This window comes from Ursus arctos, unplaced genomic scaffold, assembly GCF_023065955.2.
Source record: "Ursus arctos isolate Adak ecotype North America unplaced genomic scaffold, UrsArc2.0 scaffold_18, whole genome shotgun sequence".
Taxonomy (NCBI): Eukaryota; Metazoa; Chordata; class Mammalia; order Carnivora; family Ursidae; genus Ursus; species Ursus arctos.
The window spans coordinates 1,013,307-1,026,136 of NW_026622852.1; the positions used below are offsets into that span (position 1 = coordinate 1,013,307).

At 46.0% G+C, this 12,830-nt stretch overlaps 1 long non-coding RNA gene across 1 annotated transcript; it reads right to left on the minus strand.

The window, feature by feature from the left end:
* Positions 1–1,918: 1,918 nt before the first annotated feature.
* LOC130544010 (uncharacterized) lies at positions 1,919–12,623 on the minus strand. The gene is made up of 5 exons (XR_008959854.1): positions 12,560–12,623; positions 6,697–6,761; positions 6,190–6,214; positions 4,330–4,418; positions 1,919–2,494 (listed from the first exon to the last, which is right to left on the minus strand). It is a non-coding gene; the product is annotated as an uncharacterized LOC130544010 (long non-coding RNA).
* Between the last annotated feature and the right edge of the window lie 207 nt (positions 12,624–12,830).

Genomic DNA, 12,830 nt, shown 5'->3' on the forward strand with positions numbered 1-12,830 from the left:
CCAGCTTTGGGAATGGGAGCTGGTGCCAGCTCAGCATTGTCCCCTGCTGTCGGCCCCTCCTCTGCGCCCACCCCCAGGAAACCCCAGCATGGCCCCCATCCTGGGGGTTCCCCTGCAAATAATAACCCCCTGCCAAGGAAGCAGTGGGGTGCACGTTCTCAGTTCTGGGGGGCTTCCACAGCTCTGAATGGCTCCTAAAACTCCTTGGTTTTCAAGGGATTGCAATTGATGAGATGTTATGAATGACCAAGCCTCCCAACCAGGCTGTGCCAGACCGCCTCCACGCATGTCTGAAGAGGCAATGCCAACTGTCAGACCCAGCCCGGGACCCAGCTGTGCTCCTGCCCTGATTAAAACCAGAGCCTGTGGGGTGCGATGGCATCCACAAACACAGAAGACAGCCAACCTGCTCATTGACAGATGATGTGGGCCTCAAAGTCGGGAAGTCATGGGGTCCAGAAAGAACTTGTGTTTACTCAATAGATATGTGCCCCACGAACCCAGGAAGCTCTGGATCAGCAGAGGGGCTTCTTGGGTCCGTGACAGCAAGGGCAGAGTGGTGACAACAGTTACTGTCCCCATGGACTGTGCTCAGTCAGCCTCCAGGCCTCCCGGGTCCCTTTCTGCAGCCACCTATCGCAGTCAGTCCCTCCCAAATGTCCCCTGGGGGACACACTGCCCCTCCTGAGGACCATGGCTCCACAGTCGGACCAACAGCAGCTTGCCTCCCCTGGGCCTCTCTGCTCTGCACTCTCCTCCCTTCTGTTCATCAGCAACAGGCAGGAGCCTGTTTGGGTCCATCCAGCCAACTCCTGGTGGACATGCCATCCCAGAGCTGACCTAGGAAAAATTCCTCAGCCCCTCAAACTGTGAGGAGTGCCCTCCACTCTCTGTTCCACTCACCACCTGCTTGTTTACAGGCCACATGCCTTGATGAGACCCTGGGCTTCCTGGAGACCTGGAAGGCATCTGTCTTGGCCTCCCCACAAAGTCCTTGGAGTGGCAGGGTTTCAGGGCCCTGAGGTGGAATCATGCAATATTGGTCTTTCTCTCCATGCTTTATCTCACAGAGCATAATATGTTTTCAAGGTCCGTCCATGTTGGGGCATATTTCAAAATTGAATTCCTTTATAGACCTCCAGTTAATAAAAGTGTATCGATATTGTTTTGCTAATTATAACAAATGCACCACATCCATATAAGATGTTATTAGTGGAGGAATTGGGGTCGGGGGGGGGCGTGGGTTATGGGAACTTTCTATATTATCTGTTCAACTCTTAGATTTGTATAAACCTCCTGTTGTCAATAATGCCTATTAATTTTTTAAAATCCGAGAACACTCTTTCAGGGAGCGATCTGTGTCAGCCAATATTGGTTCGAACATCAGCTAAAGGTCTGTACGTTAGCTAAAGATGTTGTTTACTGGTAAAGGTGAGCCCATTCTTGAGTTAGAAATGCACGTTGACTGCTGGAGTTACAGCGATACTGATTGACTTGATCATTTGCCTTTGCATACAGAAGAGAAGAATGTGGCTTCACATTTTGATGGTTTTCTCTTAAATATGGGTCACTGAATAAAGTAGCATCATTCTTCTTGAATGAACCTAATGAGTCCATTCCCACAGTACCTTCAACTGGGTCATTGGTAGGGTGCCCCCTGTTGTTTGGCCAGAGGCAGAGTTTTCAGAATCACTGCTTGGGGTCAGGTGATACTCTTGACTTCAGGCAGGAGCTGCGAGCACCTGAGAAAGTTACGTACACCCCTCTGTGTCTCATTTGCCTGTTCTGAGATGTTGAAATGTGACTGTGGCCTACTTATTACAATTATGTTATGAGGCTAAAAGTAAATAAACACAAGGAAAGCCTTAAGAAAAATAAAATAAATGACTGGTGTTTCATAATCACCCTAAGTGTTCAATCACTGAGCAACTGCAAGAATAAGGTAGACACTTGGTGGTGGTGGAATCCAGAGAGGGGACGTGGATGGCTCCACAGCAAGAGAGGATGGACGCTCACTCTTAGCTTTACATGGGAAGGATGCTTTACTGCTCGTGGACAATACCTGTTACCATCTCCTGTAATCCTCAGGTCAGCCCTATTGAGGTGGGTGGGGGGCAGAGCAGGGGCTGTAAGCCATATTCTAGTGGGAGGCACTGAAACGTAGAGAGATTAAGTGACATGCCAAGAGTTACCAGTCACTTTTGCCAACATTAGAGATAGATTTCTTACAGGATTTTTCTATTTATGCACTTCCCACCAAAGGGAACACTGTTCTCATTTGGGGCAGACGTAGTAATTCCTCCAAGTCGTGTGCCTGAATCATCACAAGCGGCCTCGGTTTGGAGCTGACACAGGAGTTGGAATGTCCAACCTTGGTGATTCATTTCATTTGATGAAATCAGAAGTTCCCAGAGGGACGTACCATGGGGGGTCCGCGGACGGATGGCACATCCAGCAGTCAGAAACCCAGGAGTGACGTCAGGGATGTTCTGACCTATCAAGGGTAATAATTAGTAGAATGATTAGAATAAGAAAACGGGAGTAAAGGGGTCATTCTGGGTGAATGGCAACAAGGGTTTATGGAAAATGAGAATTATTTTAACTGAGCAGATACAAAACAGAAAAAGAATTAAATGGGAGTCTTGACCCAATATCTTGTGTGGAAACTTCCCACTAGCCATCTCAATTTGCCTGTTCTGAAAATCTTGGGGCAGCTGCCTGCTTCTGAAGACTGGCTATTTCCAGAGGATCTCTGAGAAGCCTCAGTTTGAGTAGCCCTCTAATTGTGTGAAATTCTGATTTTTTAAATTATTTTATTTATTTTAGTGGAGACATGTGAAGCCAAGGGTGAACTCCCAGGAGTTACACTGCTTTGTTTTTAAACAGTACCTGAAGGGGTCCCTTCAGGGGATGTGTAAGGGCAGTTTTTCTCTGATGTCTCTTCCTGAGGTTGAAGATCATGAAGAGGCTTCCAGGAAGATTTCAGGAATGGAGGCCTGAAGCTGTTGGTGAAAAACTTGGGCACTATTACAAGAGCTCTTTGCAATATGCTGCCATGTCTGCACGTAGTAGGGTAGTGCAATCTAGTCTGGGTAGTGAAATTCCTAGAGATAAGGAACTTCCAGCTACTCATTTAGTGGGAGAGCCCGTGTGTTCCCAAGGGAATGGACTGGAGAGCCATCATCACTAATGTGTATTTGCACCCAGGGAGCTCACAAGTTTCTGAAAGTTTTGCTACTTTTAATGGAAGGATGAAAATGTTTTGCCCACTTGAAACAGTTTATGTCTTAAATAATGAACTGTGTTCCAGCAAAATTGTAATTTCTTGTGAAACTCTATATTTCTTTTTGGCCAAGGTTGAGAGCAAGTAAAGAGAATCCTTTTTAGAGGCTTTTTTGTACTCTGGACAAAGTCGGAGATCATTCACACGTTATATAAGAACTGAATTACAAGGGAAACTTAGATTTCCTTTTTCAGTCTTGATCGAGCACATGGGAAAAGGAGAGGGGCCTTCAGTGAACTCCTGGGCCATGACTGTCCAGGTATGTCGCTGTTCTGTCCAGGAGAGAACAAAAAGGATATACCCTTCTGGTCTCTTAGTGAAACAACTTTGGATTCAGAATTTCTTTTGGAGGCCTCAACATAGCATCCAAAATGTGCTGCCCACTGGGCTTCCTCCTTTCCGATGATGCTTCTCAAATGAATGATTTTGCTCCGATCAGGTTGTCTAGAGTTGGCCCTGAAAAGCCAAATCATCGTTGGTGAAGTCGTGGGGAACAAGAATTCGGTTTGTGATGAATGTACACATGAGCATCAGACATTTTTTTCTGGAAGAGGATAGGGGTTAGGTTTACAGGATTCCCAAGAGAGCTGGTGACAGCTGGTAGAAATAGAACATTTGTGCATCTCATGCCTTGAGCCCCCAAAATGATAGGGCGGAAGAGAGAGATGATAGATTTGAAGATCCAAGAACATCAAGTGCCTGGAGGAGCCCAGGTCCTGCAGGAGGAGGATCATAAAAAACAGGAAAGAGGAACTTGGCCAAAGCTACAAAAAGGACCTTCTCAATAAGAGAGAGGAGAGGGGCGCCTGGGTGGCAAAGGCGGGTAAGCATGTGACTCCTGATTTCAGCTCAGGTCATGATCTCTGGGTCCTGGGGTCAAGTCCCATGTCAGGCTCTGCCCTCAGTGGGGATTCTGCTTTGGGGTCTCCCTCTCTCTTCCTCTGTCCCTCCCCCACTCGTGCCATCTCAGTCTCTCCCAAAATAAAATAAATAAATCTTTACCAAAAAAAAAAAAGAGTATAAAAATGAAAGAGGAAATAAATTACATGCGGATGGTGGATCTATGGGTCCGAGTCTTCGCATCCTGCAAAGTCGTCTTCCTTACGGACGACAGTGGGCATTGTCATGGCCTGGTCTTGGGAAAGGAAAGGGGACAATCAGGGTGAAGTGAGGACTCAGGCCACTGCCCCCGGGATTATGTCCCCGACCCCAAAACTCAATGCTGCCCTCAGCTCCGCAGTCCCCCCACCTCACCACCCATGGGGCCGTGATCCCTTTACCTCACTGATGAGAAAGGCGTCCAGGGTCTCTGGGCCCTTCCCAGCCCTCAGATTTCATAACCGGGACCAGGAAGCAGTGCCTGTCAGCCCATTCTTTCAAGAGGCAGCCACGGTGGTGCCCATGACTTTCTGTCCCCATGATTTCCTACCTTCCTCTGCTCCCTCCTGCTACCCTCCCTCCTCTCTCCCTGTATCATTAATTTCTTATTTCCCTTCTCCTGTCACCTCCAACAACCAGACTGTTCTCTGCAATGGGAATAGTGGAGGAACAATCATGGGTTTACTGACACGCTCCCTAGTCAATCAGTTGATCAATGAGCCAATGCAGCTAACATGGAGGTGGCTGCCATGGGCCTGGGGTGATGCTGGGCCATGAGAGTGACCATCAACTGGGCAATCAAGTGACTGCCCCATGCCTGGGCTCATCTTGAGCACTTGAGACACACTTCCTATTGATGACAGCCCGTAAGTGTCCTAGCCCAGAGAGGAGATGAATGTGACAGTAGAGGTAATGGTACTTGTCCGAATTCCCCTAGTCTGTCAGTGGGGTGATGGGCATTCTCCAGCTGGTGTGGCCACATAAACACCAGTACCTGCAGTGTTCACCAAAGACCCTGAGACCTGGAAGGACTAGGGGAGGCCCCGAGCAGATGGATGGAAGGTCCGAGGGTGGGCTGTGACCACGATGTGGGGACCAGGCCCATCGCTGTCAGTGGGATCTGACAGGAGCAAAGACCCTGGCCCCGCTTCCCAGAGCCTCTGTCCTGGGCCCGGTCAGTCCCAGGAGACCAGCTCAGAGGGACTGTGAGAGCCAGTGTGTGCTGCCAGCCCAGCAGCCTTCACATAGGCCTTTAGAATTCCCGTCAGCCAGGGAGGGTCTCCGGGCAGCTGCATATGAGCCTCTCTCCCATGGAGCCAAGTGAAGGTCTTGCTCTGCTCCCAGTATAAGGGATGTGGTGAGGAGAAGAGAGAAATGTGCTCCAGGATGTGCCTCTCACCTCACCTCTGCAGCAGAATGCCTCGGGGAGTATTGCTCGCTATGAATGGGGTTAGAGCATATGGAGGCATTTGGTTCCCAGGCATGAGCTGAGGGCCACCGCTTGGCCTCCCGCGGTAATAGGGCTATAATGTGTGCCCTGTGACAAGATTTCTTTATCCCGTCTTTTCTTTTCTTTTCTTTTTTCTTTCTTTCTTCCCTTCTTTCCTTTTTTTTTTGAATGTGGACAATGGCCATTGTGCAGTGGCAGTGGGATACACCTCCTGGAGAAATATGAAATCTCTCTCTCGCTCTTTCCATCTCTGCCTCTCCCTCTCTGCATCTCTCTTTCTGTGCCTGACTCTCCCTGTCTCCCACACAAAAACACAAACAATCATACCACATAGAGCCACAAAAGACACCCCAAACCCAAGCCTCATGCACACACATCCACACCACACACAGGGAATACAATGGCTTCCTAGGACTGTAGACACATGGACACACTTTTTCACCTGGGAAATCTCCTGTCCACCACACCCCCACAAACCAATCAGGGTGGCTCGCCAGACTGAGGATTGCAAGGATGCCCCACCTGCATTAACATCTAGAGTTTTATCTCAGGAAGAGGCTGATTCCAGAATACGTACCACATTCAGTGGATGGTGCTGTCACCTGCAGGTACAGAAAAGAGGACACTGTGAGGCTCAGGTCATGTTATACACTGTCTGTCTGCGTGAGCTTTATTTCCCTCAATGACTTTAGGAACCCAGATGGAACACAGTGGTTGTGTCCAACGACCCCAAAGTAAGTGAACTGGATGCCTTAGGAAGTTGTTTTTCCTGGGGGACATGTCTGTCCAGTCCATTCAGGATGGTGACTACAAAATGCTTCATCCAAGCAGGAGAAAGTGATACTGAGGGACAGGATCCTACCACAGCATTTAGAACCAGGTTTGGTGTCGCCAATGGTAAATGTCCTCTCAAATCAGCTAACGGTTGGCAGAGACAACCACTCAATGCTCTCCCAAAAAGGAAAATTGTATGAGATCTATATGTATAATCTCAAATATACATTGTCTCATTTTCATCGGAATTTGATTGGAAAGAAACCAAGAAAGCAACATCTGTTCCTCAGACAAAGAACTTCTAGCTCACCATGGCGAGAGGTGTGCCTCCGGCGCTGTCTCCTTTGATGTGATCGATGTCTTCCTCCAAGGCATCTAGGACACAGAGTACCTGTCAGCACATTCCTCTTGTTGCTCAAGAATATTCATGGAATGTTGCTTGATATGGACACGAGGCTGGGGTGGATGGAGCCAGCTGGTTTCCAAGCATGGACTGAAGTGCCCCTGTTGGGCCACCCACTGCAGTAAGGCTCTAAAGTGCGCAGTGTGATAACATGGCTTTGGAGAAGGGTGATATCATGCAGTATCTGTCTGACATATCTTCCGGAGAAATATGTCTCTCTCTCTCTCTCTCTCTCTCTCTCTCTCTCTCTCTCTTCTCTCTCTCTGTCTCTGTCTTTGTCTTTCTCTTGCTCTCTCTCTCTCTCTCTCACCCACACACACACACACACACACACACACACACACACACACTCACAATCACACTACACAAGACATCTAACCCCCAAGCCTCATGCACACACACCCACACCACCCAGGGGGAATGCATTGGTTTCCTAGGACTGGAGACACATGCACATAGTTTCTCACCTGAAGTCTGCTTTTCCCCACACTCCCAAACCTCAGTCCTACCAGGAACCTGGAATCAGATGGCTCTCCAGACTGAGGACAGTGAGGATATCCCCCCACCTGCCTTACCACCTAGAGTTTTTCCTTAAGGCAACCTGGTTGATGTGAGTCAGTTAGTCTACAAATAGGCCGCCTGGTTGCACACTGTGGTGTCGTGATAGAGCCCCACCCCTCCCTCTGCCTGTAGCGAAGTCTCTCTATTTTTTCTGCCAGGACGAAACTCCTCCATCTGGCCATCTGAATGGGAGACAGACTAGAGGACACAGAGTACCTTCCCGCCATGGTGCTCTATCTCATGAATGACTCAGAGTGCTCTGCTTGACTTCAACAACAGAACAGTGGAGATGGATGTGGTTGGTTAAACAGCATGCAGTTGCCAATGGCAAGATTTGATTCCTTCTGATGGTTGAGTAATTTACAGTGTATCTATATTACAAACTGAGGGCTGCTGAAGGGGGGGGTTGGTGAGGGATGTGGTTGGTTTAACAGCATGCACTTGCCAATGACAAGATTTGAGTCCTTCAACAGTTGAGTAATATTCCCATATATCTAGAGAACACACTGAGGCTGCTGAAGTGGGGGGATGGGTTAATTGGGTGATGCGCCTTAAGGAGGGCACTTGATGGAATGACAACTGGCTGTTACTGCAACAGATGAACCACTAAGTTCTACCCCTGAAACTACTAATACAGTATATGTTACCTAATTTGAATTTAAATTTAAAAAAAAGCCTGCAGTTGGCTATTGGTGAGCCCCCTTCTTCATGGAAGGAGATGCAGAGAAGAGAAGCAGCAAAGAAGGGAGAAACAGAGTCCTGGCTTTGCCATTGAAGGCAAAGGTACACCTGAAATGAACAGAATATGGTGTGTCAACTCAACTACTTCCATTAAAAAAATAATGATGAAAAACAAAGACACCCTAAAGACAGAAGATAGTCCAAAAATTTAAAAATATGAAATAAATAAAAATAACATCATTAATCTTATGGTATTTTCCCGTCGACGCAGTGTGTGTCTCATGTATGTGTTCACTGAGTCGGGTGGCTCTCCGTGCTAGCAGTAGTCATCCACTAATGGGATGGTCCTTTACAGTGGGAGGCCTGGGTTCCTCCTGACATCCTCTACCCCAGCTCTGTAAGAGAGGTGCAGGAAAAAGAGTGGACACTGGGTTAGTAACCAAATGTTACTTGGACTTCTTATTTGTCCTTGTTGCTTGGGTGTGTCATTGCCAGCACTGGAGGCTTTCTGGGGCTCAGGGGGATGATGCAATCAAAGAGCACTAAACTATCTCTTGATTCCCGTTTGGGGCCAGCCTCTAAGAAGTGAACCAACACTGAGAGAGATTTACCAGGTTTTTCAATGTTATGCTTCCCAGTCTCAAAATCTGTGAGCTGGACAGTAAGTTTGGACCTTCTGTGTGCTTTTCACACTAAGGGCTATGCACAAGTCTGCCCTCCATGTGACCACTGAGGCCACCTCATGATGGTAGACAGTACTTGGGATCTCTGTAGACTCATGCAGTTCAGATATATACACAGGCCTTGGAAAGATCCTGCATGGTTTCTGTTGAACCCATGGCTCAGAGCTATGATTGTCATTGTGGTAAGTGCAGTTCAGTATGTCAGAGTAGCAGCATGGGCCCAGCCACCTGGGTGCACATTTTGGCATTTCCACTTAAGAGCTTGGGCACATTCAGCTCTGTGCCTCAGTTTCTCCATCTGAAGAGTGCCCTTAGCAAGCAAAGTACTGCATTGGTGGTGAGGGTTGAATGGTTAGTGTAAGTAAAGCATGCTGTGGAAATGCTCAGGAAGGTTTCTTGGAGGTGAAATGTCTCATCTGAGATGCCATAACTTCACAAAACTCAGAGCTGCAGTCAAACTCTCCTGTTCAAGCTCCCAGGCCAGTGCTTTCTCCACGACACACACCTGCTTTGTCTAAAAAGGACTCCTTTATGTTAAGCCAGACCCGGTGTTTAAGGAGTCACATAAAGGTCTCAGAAATGCTTTTGCTGACTGCCTGAGGACACACTAAGTGGCCATTTCCCAAAATAATGTGCATGATGCTTCCAGAATGAATTAGTTGCCTGAACTGACAGCTATCTGGTCAAACATGACGAACACCAGTTTACTGGTGGGAGAGAGAGCTTATGTACCTAACATACTCGTGTTCTACAACGTGTGAAACTCTATCATCTTGTGTGATTTCCTCCTCCTACACGTGAGCACCTCAAGCTAAGATCTGCTGCCCAGTCATGCAAATGACCAGTGCTTCGCCTTTGTACAGCGCGCTGGATACAGACTCAGGGGACCTGACCTGTGCATTACCTCACAACCACATGAATAGAGGCTCGTGCTTTTCTAAAGCTGGAGCTCTATGTGCACAAGGATGCAATTGTCTACATACAGAAATTCATATGTCTCTTCATCTCAAAACGTTACCTTTTCTTTTTTCTATGTTACTAACTCCCTATGTACATGTGTATCTATCCATCTCTGTCAATGGGTTTCTTGGTCTGTCATTGTGTGTGAAAGGCTGGATACTCAATGGATATATGTAAAGACACATATATTCTCTATTTTCACTAGTCCATACCTCTGGGAGGGTAACACGTTGAGTGAAAGCATATGGCTGATATTTCTGTAAACCTCTAACTTAGGATAACAGCCAATGTAAAAGGTGGAACGTCAAAGAAAACGTGTGTTTTGCTACGTAAGCTGATATCTAGACACAGGCTTCTTGGCTGTTTTTGGAGATGTGGTTATATGAATGGAAGCAGCGTGTGCCCAAGTATCTTGAAGTCAAGACACATTTCAGGAGAAGGGAGATTGAAGGCACATGAAGACAAAAGTAGAAGTCTCCACATGCAAGGATCATGGAAATCACTGTCCACCCTACGAACAAGAAAAAGCCTGAAGACACTGAAAAATCAACCACTCTCGGATCCATGGAGAGGGGAGGACACAGGACAAACCATGGCCCTGAGGAGACAGGAAAGGGAACACAGGGAATCCAGGTTTCCTGGAGCACAGACTCTCTAGCAGAATATACTGTTTCTCCAGCTCACCTGGAACATTCAGCAAGAGACCACATACTGGGCCATAAAACACACCCCAACACATCTCAAAGAGTAAAAGCAATACAACAGCTGCTCTCACACCTCTATGAAATTAAACTAGAGCTCAACCACAGCAAGAAATCTTGGGAAATCCCCAAATAGCTGGAGATTTAAAAAAATGGTCAAAGAGGAAGTTTCAAGAGAAGCTTGAAAAGATGTTGAACTAAATGAAATGAAAATATAAGTTGACAAAAATGTATGCAAAGGCAGTGCTTGGGAGAATTTATACTACTGAATGTCATCGTGTTGGAAAGTAAGAAAGATTCAAAGTGAATAGGCTTCCTCCTTAGAAAACAAGGCAAAAAGAGTCATGTCATATAAAGCAAGTAAGAGAAAAAAAATAATATAATTGCAGATACCAATGAAATGGAACACAAAAAAACTCTCAGAGAAAATCAACCAAACCAAGACAAAAGCTGGTTCTTTGTAAATATCAGTAAAATGGATAAAGCTCTAGCCTGATTAACCATGAAGAAAGAGGGAAGACACACATTAACATGAGATGAAAGAGGAGACGTCACATTGAAAGGATTCTAAAGGAATACATGGGAAAATTCTAGGATTCGTGAAAGGAAAGGGGCCAATTCCTTCAAAGTCACAAAACTACCAAACCCACTGAAAGAAACAGATGATCTGAACAGGCATGTATCAAAGACATTTAACTGATAGTTAATACATTTCCCAGAAAGGAAGAGCCGGCCCCAGATGGTTTGACTGGTGAATCCTATCAAATCTTACAAAGCAAAACACAGTCTTGCTGTGTCATCCAGCCATCTCACTCCTAGGTATTTACCCTGTTGAGTTGAAATATGTGTCCACATGAAACCTGGCCCAGGAGTGCTTCTATAGGCTTGATTTATGAACACCAAATCTAGAGGCGACTAAGCTGTCCTACACTAGGTGAACGGAGAAACAACCGGCAATACACCCTTACAATGCAATGTGATTTGGTAATAAACATAGCTGAGCTACTGGAGCACATAGCTGGCTCACTTAGTTAAGCATCCAACTCTTGATTTTGGCTCAGGTCATGATCTCAGGGGCATGATATCCAGCCCCACGTCAGACGGGTTCCCTGCTGAGCGTGGAGGCTGCTGAAGATTCTCTCTACCTCTTCCTCTGCCCCTCCCCACACACTTTCACTCTCTCTCTCAAACAATAATAAAAAGGAGATTAAAAAAATAATTGAGCTATCAAGTCACAAAAAGACATCGACGAATGTGAACTGTATAGATAAAAGTGAAAGAAGTCCGTCTGGAAAAGCAACATGCTTTACAGTTCCAACTAGATGACATTCTGGAGAAAGGCAAGCTATAGAGATGACAAAAGGTCAACGGTTGTTAAGATTTCTAGAGAAAGGGCAAAGGCATGAATAGGTTAAACACAGGATTTTCAAGGCAGTGAAGTTACTCTGTACATGGTGGATACATGACTTTACGCATTTGTCAAAACCCACACTCCTGCACAACACAGAGCAGACCTTCCTAGCGATGCTGGCCTTCAATGAGTATTAATATCGCTACACTGGTTTGTGATTCGTGACATGTGTTCCACACTGATGAAGCTTTTAAGGATTGTGGAAATTGTGTGCCAAGGGATAAGGGTGATAGGGAAACTTTTTATATTATCTGCTCAATTATTATCTTAATCTAAACTTGTTCGAAGTAATAACGTCTATTCATTAAAAATAATAAAAGATCTATTTTTCCTAATATTTAACAACAGACTAATGTCCATTCATTAGCTTCACTATACCTACCATGAAATGTGAACAGACTTGAGTTGCAAATGCCATTTGACTCCTGTGGTTATAAACTAATGAGTGACCAGCTAAATTAAAATTTTCACATGTGAAACAAAAATAATATGGCTTGGCATTTTTGTCTTAAGTATGGGACACTGAAAACGAGTGTAATGATTCTTCTTCTTTTTTCTTTTAGAGACAAAGAGAGAGTGTGAGCAGAGGAGGGGCATAGGGAAAGGGAGAGAGAATCTGAAGCAGGCTCCATACCCAGCATGGAGCCCAACACGGGGCTCAGTCTCATGACCCTGACATCATGACCTGGGCCAAAATCAAGAGTTGGACACTACCCAGGTACCCCTAGAATAATTATTCTTGAATCAACTTAATGAATGAATTTCCACAGTACCTTCAACAGGGTCAGATGTGGGGTGAACCTTCGGCTTTATTCTTCTGGCCAGCTTCCGGAGACCTAGAGAAAATATGGATGTTTTTTTCACTTTTGTTTTTTGTTTTCTCAGAGACCTTGGGAAATGCATGACAACAGAAAGAGCTGTTGACATCTTTCTATCAGAAGACCATAGAAAAAGGGGTGATAAGTTCATCAGAGTTCAAATTTTTGATCCCATGGTTCATCATTTGCCTAGCAAAGCCACCTGAGTCAGAGAGGGCTTTAGGAA